Consider the following 13,682-nt stretch of genomic DNA (forward strand, 5'->3'; position numbering starts at 1 on the left):
TTGAAAACAATTTGGACAACATGGTAATGTCCAGTTAGGAAAGCCCACTTGAAATTTATGATTTTTCAATCCATTGCTAACCCAACCTCTCCTTTCCATCTTCAATTAAAATCTTAGTACTGTTTCTTTTCTTTTATTTATTTTAGAAAGAGAGAGCATGGGCAGGGGAAAGAGCAGAGGGGGAATGAGAAGGAGGGGGAAAGAAAGTCAAGCAGACTCTGCAGAGTGCAGAGCCTCCACACGGCTCAATTTTACAACCCTGAGATCATGACTTGAGCCAAAACCAAGAGTCAGGCACTTAACTTACTGAGCCACCCAGGCACCCCAAAATTTTAGTACTTTTTAAATGCGGCTCTCATGGTCTTCACTGAGTCTTCAAGATTTTATTACCTGGAATTGAAAAAAATGCCTATAGGCTGATGCAAATTCCTCCTTGGAGGTCATAGCCTCTAGTATTACAAACTTGCTTGTACAGAAGGAAGGGAAGGTCACCCACTTTAGAACAAACAAATGCTGCTTATTCATAGCTTGTTATACCAAGGAAGTCAGCCACCATCGCTTTTGAGAGACTCAAAGGTGAACTGGGGAGTATAACAGTTTTACAGTAGAAAAAGTGAAGGCTTTAAGTATTCCCTAATTGGAATCATTGCCATGGGGAAGCTGGAGGGGGCTAGCCAGAAGCCAGGCATCCAATGTGATTGATTGAAGGAGTCTATTTGGTTCTCTCTGGTTGATCCTTAGTTGAAAGAGGAAGCAAAGATTAGGGAAACTGGCAGTAAATTCTGACAATTTGGAGTCATTTAACCATTATGTAGAGTGTGGCTTAGCTTTCTTTCTTGTTGCAGCAGATTGTGAGTCAGAGTTCTGTTTTCCTATGTGGTCTGGCCATTTCCATTTGGACACTAATTTTACATTTGTCTTTGCCTTTCTCTACAACTAAAGAAACAAAAGCTATGAACAGAAATATTATTTAAGATTTGTACAGATCCCTGGTTCTCAGTTGTTGTTTTCATTTATTTAGGAATTTTTTTAAATTATTTTTATTTATTATTATTTTTTTACCAAATTCTAGAAGTGAAGCACACATCCAGGGTAAAAAAGAGAGACAAAATCTCTACCACCATGAAACTCACATTCTATTCACAGAAATAGATTATATAGTGTCAAGTAGTTCAGTTTTTCAACTATACAACACTATGTATGTCTCAGATATATTCAGATTTTCTGTAATTTTCTTAGAAAAAAGAAAATAATCATTTTGTTGACAGGATCTTAATTGTATAATATTAAAAGCAGCTGTGTGTCTATTCAATTAGAGCCTCATATTTGTCATCATTCTTCCCCAGAAGTGAATTAAACATTAACATCAGCTGCTGAGGAAATGTGCTCACATAGGCACTTCTATTCTTTACCTGTGGTGCTTTTTAAGTGTATCAAACAGAAACACTCAGGGAAATGAATTTGTTGCCTTGCCAGATCTTCTGGCATATAAGACTCATAAGATGCTGATGTCTTGGCTGTAAACTAAGCAGAATAAAAATGTCTCTAGATAGGTCTTTCACCCTGGAGATTTTTATGTACATATTTTTGATGAAGCCACATTGCCTTTATAGAATGCAGGTGAATGTGGAGTCAAAGCTATTTTTGTGAAGAAACTACTTTCTATTCCTACACATTATCAGAAAATCAAAGCATGGGTTGACTGAGCAGCTATGAATGCTTTTATATTATGTGTGTGTGTGTGTGTGTGTGTGTAAATGAGGAAAAAGCCATAAAAGCACATTTGCCAATGATGGGGAATGGTGCAATTTGCTAATTGGAGTAGTGGTTATTCAACTCAATGCAAGTTAGAATTATCTGATTCAGTATGTCCAGAGTGAGGTTCCCAAATCTGCTTTTCTAACATGTCAATAGGTGATCATGATGACGCTGGTCTGCATACCACACTTTGAGACCCATTGGAGTAGAACACCTGCTGGATCACATATTCCCCTCTGCTGTGGAAGACCCATTATTCATAATTGGTGCCGTAGCTGAAACTGGTTTAGGATTGAACCACATAAAGTGCAAGTCCACAGGTCTGTGTGGCACAGTGGATTAAGCATCGACTTGGTTTCAGCTCAGGTCATGATCTCATGCTAGTGAGATTGAGCCCTACATTGACTCCATACTAAGCATAGAGTCTGCTCGAGATTCTCTCTCTCTCTTTCCCTCTGCCCTCCAACCAATGTGTGCATTCTCTCTCTCTCTCTCTCTCTCTCTCTCTCTAAAATAAATAAATATATATCTTACAAAGGATTAAGTGCAAGTCCTAAGGATGAGGTTAATTTATTTCCTCACATTGTGAGAGGAACAGGGTTTTGCCTTGTGTGGAGAATTAATTAAATTTGCAAAGTTAATATTTAGAACAAATGGGCTCTTGAGGAGAAAACCAAGACTGTTTTCTTACTAGTGAGAGATTTAATGCCATATTTATAGATGTGGAATTAATAAACACAGAGCTGTTGAGGTTTTAAATTTTAAATTAATTTTCATAAGCCTAATGGGTTCATTTCATAGTTTGAGTGAGTATATCTACATCCTCATAGCATTTAAACAAATAACACTTTCCATTGTAAACATAACAAATGCAATTCCTAAAATAAATGCCTTTTACAAACTTTGTGGGTAAAAGATTAAAACAAACTCTTCACAGTTCAAGTGGTAATCTCAATGACGTGTTCCATATCTCAAAGACATTCATTCCATTACTTTAGAAACACTGAAAGAACTATAAACGTGATTACAAATGTGGGGGTATGCTTTTTAACTCAAGTAAAACATTTGCCAAATCTAATTAATAGTCTTTATTCCTGGAGCCTCTGAGGTAACGGGTATGTAAATGTTACCTAATTGTCTCTACCTACACATTTTGACAGTATAAATTCCAAGCCTATTATGAACAAATTTATTTTCTAAACTAAATACTATTATGACTTGTGATTTCTATTTTCTTGTAATTTCACCTAAAGATAAATCAAATAATTTGTAGATTTTTCATGTTAATTTATAATTAAGTGTACAGTGAGTATAAATGACAGATTAAATTTAATTTCTTCTCTTAGCCCGTTTTATTTTGTTGGTTTTATTCATGAAATTCTCTCAGTAAGAAGGATTTCCTGTTCTGAAACTCAAAATTTCCACAACCTGAGGCTCACTTATTCTTGAAACCCAATGGATGATAAAGCCTTATGGGAAAAATTGAATGCATGAGGAAAATGAATGCATTCCACCTCTCCTGTCACCTTCCTTTAAGTGTTGTGAATCAAGTGAAAAGTGCTTCTGTACTCACTGTACAAGATTCTGAGAAATTCAATCTCATCCATGCTATGTGTAGCCCTTCCACTTAACTACAGTACCACAAATATATGAAGAAATTTTGTGTGGCCTGAGCTAAAACAGAACAAGAAAATCTAAACATCCAACCATTGTGATTCCAACCTGGATATTCATTGGACCAATCCAAGTATCCTGTTTAGATTCTTGACAACTCACTACCTCGATATTAGGAGACCTGAACTTCTCTGGGTATTCACAGAAATGGTTCACAGTTTATTGTCAAGCACTGATATCACCCCCAACCCAGACATTTCTTACTATCATGGGAAGCTCCCTCCATACTGTATCAACTTTAGTCTGCCCACTTGGCAGGTAACAAATGTACATGTTAAATTATTTGGTTCTGAATCTAAGCTTGTTCATTTTCCAAAACAAAAAAAAACTTCTCAGAGTCTTGCTTCCTTGCTTTCTGGTTGAGTGGGGTTGGAGAGGAATGGGAGTGAGTGGTTGGATGAAAAATATAAAACTTGTTTTCCATTCTTCAATAGAAGTACAAAATAAGTATATAATAAATCAACAACTCATTTGCCACTGTGTGTGTGTGTGCATGTGTATTGTAGTCTAATGGAAGGGAATGAAGAGGAAAGAAAGAAAAGAAAGGAAGGAAGGAAAGAAGAACCATATGCATAGACTAATTATTACATTTAGAGTTTCTTCCTTCCCTTTCCTAAAATAAATGTACTTTCCTATATCAAATCAAATACCTTTTGGATAGAAGAGCTTCTTTTGTGAAGGGATCTGAGTGAAATGTTCACTAATTGGGCAGTATTCTCACAATAGTTCTTAACTAGGGGCTTTTATTCCCTTAAATTCAAGTTCTGTCCTTTTTAACAAATACAAATAGATCTTAAGAAGTGGAACACTGCAGGAATTGGTGTTGGAAGACAAGTGTTTCCTCCACCTCAATACCGCATGTTCCGTAGTTCACAGTGACAACATCTTTACGATCTTATTTTGGAAAAGGCTGAAAAGATAAATGGAAAAGATGCTCACTTTGCTATTTGATATTTTTAAATGACCATTACATCTTTTTTTTTTTTTAATTAAAGTATCTAGTACTAGGACATGTTCTTGTTCAGTGAAAATAGGAACGTTAACCCAAACAGACACTACGTCTGTATACTGTTTTCTTGAGAAATCTTAATTAGAAATTTCACAAACTAGTGTCTAAAATTGAGGTGATCTTTGTGTATATACTGATACTGAGAATCTAATTATTTTTAAAAGCTTTACCTTGTAAGAATTTCTGCTTTCTGTGAAGTTATATGCAATTACAAAGAAAGCTTAGAACCATTCCTGGCACATTTCATAAATAAAGGTATTTTATGAATGATAAATTAAATAAATAACCCATGTTCAGTGGAACTGAGCAATCTTCTGTATTCAGGACTGATGCTCTCACTTCATGGTACCTAGATAGCACAGCCATTATAGATTATTTGAAATAATTTGTTTATCTTCTCTGATTGTGATTTCTCAAGGGTACAAGCTGCCTGTGTTTTCCTCACTAAGGTGTCAGCAGAACCCAAGAGATAGCTGATGTTCAGTAACTATTGAATGAACGAACACTGGCTATTTCACTACTCAATGAATGAATGAATGAATAAAACGAATAAAAGAATGAAAAGGAGAATGCCAGGGGAAAAAAATTGAAAAGGTAACTAGAGACAAGATTACCATAAGTCTAATATGTCTTGATTTTTTTAAGATTTTATTTGAGAAAGAGAGCATGAGCAGGAGGGAGGGGCAGAGGAAGAAGGAGCAGCAGACTCCCCAGTGAGCAGGGAGCCCTACACAGGCTCAATCCCAGCTCCCTGGGATCATGACTTGAGCCAAAGGCAGATGCTTCATCGACTGAGCCACCCAGGCCCTTAATATGTCTTGCTTTAAATAACTGTCTTTAGTGTTACTAGATAATTGGAAAAATATATATATAGTTAAAAAAGAAATTTTCCTCTTTTTTATCTTTAGTTGTATGATGAAGAGGTAGAGGGAGGAAAAGCAAAGATGAAAATCACAGAGGCCAATATACAAACTTTATATTTACCTGACATACCTCTCTAAATGGCTTCTTTCATCTTACCACACTTTGCCAATGTAGACACTCCCATTCTTCCATGCTCTCCCCAATTTTTGTCCCAGTGCCATTAACCCAGTCAATTATAGTATTTATCTAGCTGAGAATTTCCAAGATTTATCATGTGACCCAGTTCCTTGTCAAAAAAACATCTTCCCTTCAAGTCCTGGGTGTATACTTTTATCTTCTTTTGTGTTCATGCTTCATTTTTCTGACTCACTTATAAGCTTTTTAGCTCTAGATAGTCAGTTCTGATACTGAAGATTTCTCCTTAATAAACAGTCGCACCCCTTCTTCAAGTGGGCCTGAACAAATAGCAAACTACAACAGAAAGTGGGCACCTGGGTGGCTCAGTGGTTGAACAATGGCCTTCAGCTAAGGTCATGATCTAAGGGTCCTGGGATCAAGCTCCACATCAGGCTCCCTGCCAAGCAGGGAACCTGCTCCTCCCTCTGCTCCTCCCCATGCCCCCTCTCCCCCTGCTTGTGCTAGCATGCTCTCTCTCAAAAAAATAAAATATTTTTTAAAAGTTCTAACAAAGTAAAAAAAAAAAATTTACATAATGAAGAAACAGAGAAAAACTCCTGTTGACAGTCATACTCCCGAGAGAATGGAGGTGTTGTAGATGAGATTAATTTACCCAGTCTTTCTAATTTATAACCCAGACATATTATTTCCTTGAAGAGGAACGATAAAAGGATAGAGAGAATCCAGAAGTGAATCCTGAGAAATTCCTTATCAAAGCTAGAAGTATATAAAAGTGTTTTGTATAACCACCTATCTACATCCCCACATAGACTTAGCTATACTTTAGCTGTTCTCATCCAAATAATTATTTTAAAATGGAATTTATTTAAATATAAATCCTGGGCTTACAATTCAACTTTGACCTTTTCCTTTTGTTTCAGTGCTGTAAATCTTTTTACTCAAAATTTCAACTTTCCTATCTAATGGCATTTTATGTTCAAAGAACTTTGATTTTTCTTTTCTACCCCTTAGCTTTTCCTCCCATGGCCTTTCTCAAATCTTTAAAGAGTAGGTCTACCACCAACCTTAAGTAAACTTCAAATCCTAGGAGATACACATAGATCCTCCTGTTCCTTTAATTTTATATTTCATTAGTCATTTAGTTCTTATGGTCCCACTTTCTATCAAAATTGAATGTTTCTTTTTGTTCCCATTTCCACTAGTCCATTGTCTCTAAATCTTTATACTGTCACCCTATATATTTTGTGTATATCACAATCTAATCACAGCCTGAATTGCCCTATGCATTTATTGTTTTATTCCTTTTGATCTCCCCAACTAGAATTTCAGTACCTTTTGGGAGTGTCTTCTCTGACTTCTGCATTGCTCTATCCCTAATATTTTGATCACTGGGTAAATACTCTATACAGTTAGTACATGATTATGAAAAGAAGTTATTTAATGTTTAATGTTGGATAAGTATATAAATATATTTGTTTCATTGAAAAAGGAAATAATTATATAGCAGAAGATTCCATATAAACATGAACAAGTTAGTAAATATTTTAGTAATAATTTTATACATTTTTCTCTGATAGTAGTCACTACTTTTCATTATCATTAAAAAGGGACAAATACATCTTCTTTGTAAGAGTTCAAAATAAAACAAAAAGTGAAATGTCTTTCTTCTATGTGCCTAATACCAAGAAATATTTTTAACTTCTTCCCCTCCATAGTAAGGCAACTCTACCTTTAAATCCCAAATAAAACCTTTGTAAATATGTTAGTTTCACCATACTAAAGATTCTGGGTTAGTATTTCCACATTTGGAGGTTTCCCTCAATTCCACTAGGTGTTTAATTTTTCTTCTCCAACTACACAATAGCATGTTGCTATTCTATCTCTAAACTTCATCAAATTTGTTTACTTATTTTCTTTCTTACAGACATCATCATATTATCTTAAAAAGACAATGTCCGGAGCTGATTAAGGGCAGGGAATCTGTAATCTCATTCGCCTAGTTTGAAAGATCCTGGTTTTGAAATTCTTTAGCTATATTATCTTGGGTAAATTAATGTTTTCAAAATTTAATGCTAATTAAAAGAACCCACAAAACTATACATGTCATAAAAATACCTACCAATTAATGGTTTTAGCCTTAATTCAAATAATATAAAAGAACTTATGTTGGATCTTCACGGAGATTCTCAATAATTCACATTATTTTATTATTGTATTATAGTACTTTTTAATGTATCGATGTCCTGTATTATTTTGTTAAATCCTTTATGACAGAGACAAATTATGATTTATTATTTTATCTCTCCTTACCTATTTGGATTTTAAATTTTCCAAGACAAATTGTAAATTAGGACAAAATATTTGAACATAAACATATAATTATATCCATGCTAGTGTAGGATGCTTTAGAAGGAAAAAAATAACCTCACGAGATCAAGATGAGGTGCACACACACATATAATTAGGATCTTAAATTTCAGGTATAAAAAAATGTCTCAAAATGAGAATGATTATTCATTACATTATCTCTGCAAATACATGCTCATAAAGGAGAAAAAAGATAGAACTCCTAAATATCTGAACAGCATTTAATATTTGAAGAAACTGCAACATCATCTTTAACTAGCTTTTACCTTTTTGTTTTGAAAATTAGCAAAATGTTAAGAGAAATGAGGTTGGAGCGGTTATAAATTTCTTTAAATATATGATGCTAACTGGGTCCTTGATATAACATTTATTTTTACTTTGAACTATTTTCTAGTCAAAAAGAAACGCTCATTAATAAAAACATGCATACAACTAATAGCTTAAAGCTGTAAATATATTATGAGTTCATCTCACAGGTTTTCAAGTAGACAAAATGATAATTTCTATTTGTCATTTTGCTCCCACGTGTACATTATTTTTCTTCATATAATGTTTAATCTGATTGACTAGGCTAATATTAATCAGAAGATGACAAAAAAGAATAATGGCATTAATAACCAATATTTATTGGATATTCCAATTATATTTATATGCATATTATACATTGTTCCCCAAAATCTAATGAGGTAGCACTAATATTATACTAATTGTATAAGTAAATTTGGTGACTGGGGAAAATAAATAACTTTTTCAAGTATATAAACCCAGATTTGGAAAGTTATTGCTTGCTTAACCACATGTTTTTCCTACAAATGCTATTTAGTTCATTTGACTTAACAATTACAATGTTGAAAACTTGATCTGATTATGAATATACACATTACTGAGTACAGTGTATTTAAATCTACTACAAGGAGAATTCTACAAAAATTTCTACAAAAATTTCTTAGAATGCATCTTACATTCCACCTATCCATAATTGAGGAGATGAAATAAATATTTTCTGAGTCTAACCATCTGTGACAGTTAATATGTCAGCCTGACTGGGTTATGGGGTGCCCAGATATTTCACCAAACATTATTCTGGGTATTTCTATGTGGATATTTTTGGATTAGATTCACATTTGAATCAGCAGATTGACTAAAGCATTGTCTTCCCTAATGTGGTTGGGCCTCATCCAATCACTTGAAGACCTAAATAGAACAAAAAAGCTGAGTAAGAGGGAGCTCCTCTTGCCTGCCTGCAAGAGCTGTAAAGTTGGTTTTTTCTGGCTTTTGGACTCAAACTAAAACACAAGCTCTTCTCAGGTCTTGAGTCTGTAAACTTTCAGATTGGAGCTTTAACACCATTGGCTTGCCTATTTTCAGATTTTGAACTCAGACTGGAAGGAACTACACCATCAGCTTTCCTGAACTTCCAGCTTTCCAATTGCAGTTCTTGAGGCTTCTCAGGCTCCTTAACAACAAGAACCAATTCCTTATAATAAAATCTCTTTATAGATACAGAGAGAAAGAGATAGAGATATACGACAACCTGTTGGTTCTATTTCTCTCGAGAACCCTAATACACCAAATGTTTCAAATGTGGAAAAATTTAATGTATTAACTAAGAATTGGGAAAATACAACCAGTTATTTTATTATCTACAATGTGGGAGTAGACTCGATTTGTAGTCTAGCTTCTACTATTTTTAACTCTGTTCTTGGAGGGTTAGATTCTGAGGTCAAAAAGATTTTATGAAACACAAATCAGCCTTAATATTAAACAATCTATCTAAAAAAGATAAAAGTTTTAGAGAATCACAAACTCAAAGAAAAAATTAAAAACTCGTTTCACTCCTTTTTTAAAGATTATTTGATTCTGATGTAATTGTGGTGAATCATTGTTATGAAATTTTCTATCAGACCTCTGCTTAGGTTGCTTCCAGCCCCACTTCACTGAAACCTAAGTTGTCAATGAATATGAGTAAAAGTAAAGGCAATATTCTCTTAAATACCAAGGCCTATTTCCATGACACCTTCAGTTTTCTTCTAAAGAGACATTTTTTATCAAGATTTAACATTGGTTTTACATCACTTTTTCTTTTTTACCTTAACTGCTTTATGTTATTTTTTAATTATAACTCCAGAACATTTTAATTCTAAAGAGCTTTAATACATGAAAAGGCCCATAGTTTCCAAATGCCCATCAAAGGGGGAATGAATCATCAGTCCCATCAGAGCTGGGGGTAAAAAAGGGGGGGTGGAGGGATGAAGGCTGACAACCATTCTCTTTCAAAAAGATAAACATTGCATCCTCAGATAACCGCTCAGAATGTTACTTGATATGAATAGGCAAGAGGGAAATAACTGTCCATAGGTGCCTTATATACTGTATTGGGCAATTAAACGCCAACTGAGCTATTCAAGAATGACTTGGTAAAAGGTTGAAAAAAATGAAAGACTTCATCCTGGTCAAAGACGGCACTCCAGTGGAACATTCGGTGCACATGACCGGGTGATACATTTCTTCCACTTGTGCCTCTGTCTGCAATGCAGCGTCTTCATGGTTATACCTCTTCTTATGGCCCCACCTTTTCTTCCTATTCTCTGGGATTTTGTATCTTAGAACCTCCTCTTTGTTGACAGAACAATTCATCACAAACATTGCTCTATACTGAGTTTTGTATGATTCATGCCTTTGGCAATTAAGACCTAATGTGGTCATGCAGGCAGGGCAATTCAAGACAGCATCACTATTTGGAACAGGCTGTTGTTGTGGATGTGGTCCCTGTATTCCAAAACCATGGTAGCCTCTTCTTTGTGCATCAACCCAGGCCTGATCTCTGTTATCTTTTTCAGGATCATATAATAACTCATTTATTGTTGGAATCTGGTGTCATCTTTTCTTTTTCTTCTTGGTTACCTGTGCTGTTTTGTCTTCATCCACAGAATCAGAATCAATATATATCATTATAATACTTTGTCAGAGCTGTTCCAACTTTTCCAGTTCCTGAGGAAGACCCTGTTTCCAGAGAGGATAACTTGTCCTCCATTGTTTTTATGGTGGAATTTAATTCAGCTTCCGTTTCTTTTTTAAATTCATCTTCATTAGATGATTCACTTTCTCCAGCAAGACATTCTCTGATGAGTTTTCTTTTTTTGGTCAGGAGTTCCATGTAAAAGCACATCCACTTCATCTTCAGAACTACTCAAAGCAGGTTCCTTGTTGCTAGGCTCTTCCACTGTAGGGGTTGTACTCATCCTGGTGTTGGTTCATGGTGACCAATACCCTCAGATGCCAACTACAAGCATCCACACAGTACCTGTTTACTCCACAGGAACCCCTTGACTGCTTTAAAGTAGTAAGCTTCTTATGCTCAAAGCAACTAAGAAGTCTCATTTGGAAAGCCAAATTATCATTAAAATTAACTTTGCAAGTTCTCTTCAGACTCTCAAGATGGGAGATGGAGGAGAAAGAGTAAAAGGATTCTGCTTATAACTACTTACAGTTTAGGTCAGACAAATCATCAGAATCTAGATTGAAAATAATGGGAATGTACAATTAAGCTATAGTAGAAACTTTGAGAATTGCCAATGTTTATAAAGTGAAGGGACTATTTTAAAAGAGGAAACAGCAGGAGGTCAATAGTAATTATAAAAATAATAAAATCATTTCAAGAATAATGATAAAAAAGCAAGAGATGTTATTTGATAAGAAATTACACAATACCACATCGGTTACCATAAAACCCTCCACAAGCTAATAAGAGAATAAGAATATTTTATATACACACACACACATACACATATAGCCACTTATGTTGCCATATATGATTTAATCCTTCTTAATATCCTATTCTTTAACAAGCAAGACTTTAAGCTTTTTTATCTCTAAAATGGAATGGTATATAGAACATATGATAACATTTGGAAATGCAAATCAATTATGTGGTGGTAAAAATATACATTTTAATTTTTAAATTAGAAAGTAAATATAATTATTGTACAATAATCAATTAATAAAATATTATAGCATAAAATATGAAAATTCCAATTGATATCCCATCTCTGGACTGCTGTAATGTCACCCCGCTCTTTGCACACACCCCTCCCAATATAAGCAATATTTAGTTTGGTATATATTCTTCTAGTCCTTTCTCTTTTCTTTTTTAAGATTGTAGTTATTTATTTAAGAGAGACAGAAACAGAGAGACAATGAGCAGGGAGAGGGACAAGAGGAGAGGGAGAAGCAGTCTCCCCAATGGGCAGGGAGCCCATCTTCCAAACCTTTTTTCTATTATTTCCTATCCATATGATTTTTTTACATATCTAGAATATTTTGTATATATGAAAAATTGAAATTATACTTGTGTATTTAAATTATGTAACTTTTCATGTACCTACTATTTTATGTTTTATTATTTTTATTTTTTTAATTTTTAAAATTTATTTATTTTTTATGTACTTACTATATTTTGAAGTTCTTTATTCAATGCATATAGGTCTACCTGATTCTCAAAGTGGGTTTCTTCATTAATTGATGCATCATTTTTAATGCACCATTATTTACTTATGCTTTCACTTTGTAAGGCTCATTTAATTGTTTTCCAAATCTATCTTCACAAAACATCCCTCCCACCCACATCTAAGTAGTTCTACAAAGTTGAATTTCAAAAGAAAAACTGGTAAGTCAAAGGAGAAATTCCTTTTCAACCAACAAAAGGAAAGAGCTTACTATTTAGTTTTCGGTTAATTCATTTTCAGATAAGAAGTAGTAATGACACTGATGTCATTATAAAGCAATATGATGTTAGCCTTGAAGGGTGACATAACTGATTTACATTATGTCAGCCACATAGTATAGATACAGGCATATCCATGAAGTGTCTGTAAGGGAGATACATGAATAGCATAACAAACAAAACATTTTATTTAAACCCTACAATTTTTTACCTCAAATCTCAAAACAGTCTAGTAGTCAATGGACTTACTTCCATTGGAGAGCAAGGACATCTTTTTGCTTAGGAAAACAGTCTTGAGGGCAAGACTAAAACCGAGATTTGATTCTTTCTCCTAGGCCCATATTTTTTTTATAAACCAATGATCTCAAAAGAAAACAAGCCAAGGCTACAGACACATTTTTTTTGAAGGATGAGAACAAGGGTCTGCATACTTTGGCCTGTTAGCCAAAACCAGACTTCTACCCACTTTTATATGGCCTCTGAGCTAAGATTTTTTTTTTTCTTTTTCAAAAGATGAATGTTTGAAATCAAATTAGGAGTACTAACTTTGAAGACCAGTTAAGCAAAATATTATTCCAAAGAACAAAAAGTGTTCAATTCTCATTAGTGGACCTTTACAATAACAACAAAAAATATGCAATTGTAAAAACTTTTAATTAATTACAAAAATTGTGGAAATTTCTTCTCTCTTTTTATTCAAGTACCTGCATAATATCTCCAACTTCTTGGTTCACAAAGCCTATAATATTTATTTTGACCACATACAGAAAAAAAATGTCTTCTCTTAAAGTAAAACAATGAGTCAAAGTCATTTATTTCACTTATGTCCTTCAGATATCAAGCTACTCAGGTGACTGTTCCCTTATAATTCCAAAAATAGGAAGGGAGTAGATGGCTCCTTCAAAAGAAAGAGGCACTAGAATTTTCTTTTATCAAACCAAACTCAAGAGAAAAGACTCCAGAGAAAGTGGCTTCCAAAGGAGAAAAACAAAACAAAACAAAACAAGTAGATGAGGAATCCTAAGAGAATCAATCCAAGGGATTGCACCATTTAAGATCTCTCCCTTCACCCCGGATTGTCATACTTTACTACCATCACCCAATGACATGTGCTGAGAGCCATTCTATCTTCAACTCCTATCTATCAGC

General features: G+C 34.2%; 1 pseudogene; it reads right to left on the reverse strand.

Annotated features, from left to right (window-relative positions):
* Positions 1–10,213: 10,213 nt before the first annotated feature.
* LOC121501387 lies at positions 10,214–11,068 on the reverse strand (annotated as a pseudogene).
* Positions 11,069–13,682: the final 2,614 nt, after the last annotated feature.

The sequence above is a fragment of the Vulpes lagopus genome, chromosome 11 (genome assembly GCF_018345385.1).
Source record: "Vulpes lagopus strain Blue_001 chromosome 11, ASM1834538v1, whole genome shotgun sequence".
Lineage (NCBI taxonomy): Eukaryota > Metazoa > Chordata > Mammalia > Carnivora > Canidae > Vulpes > Vulpes lagopus.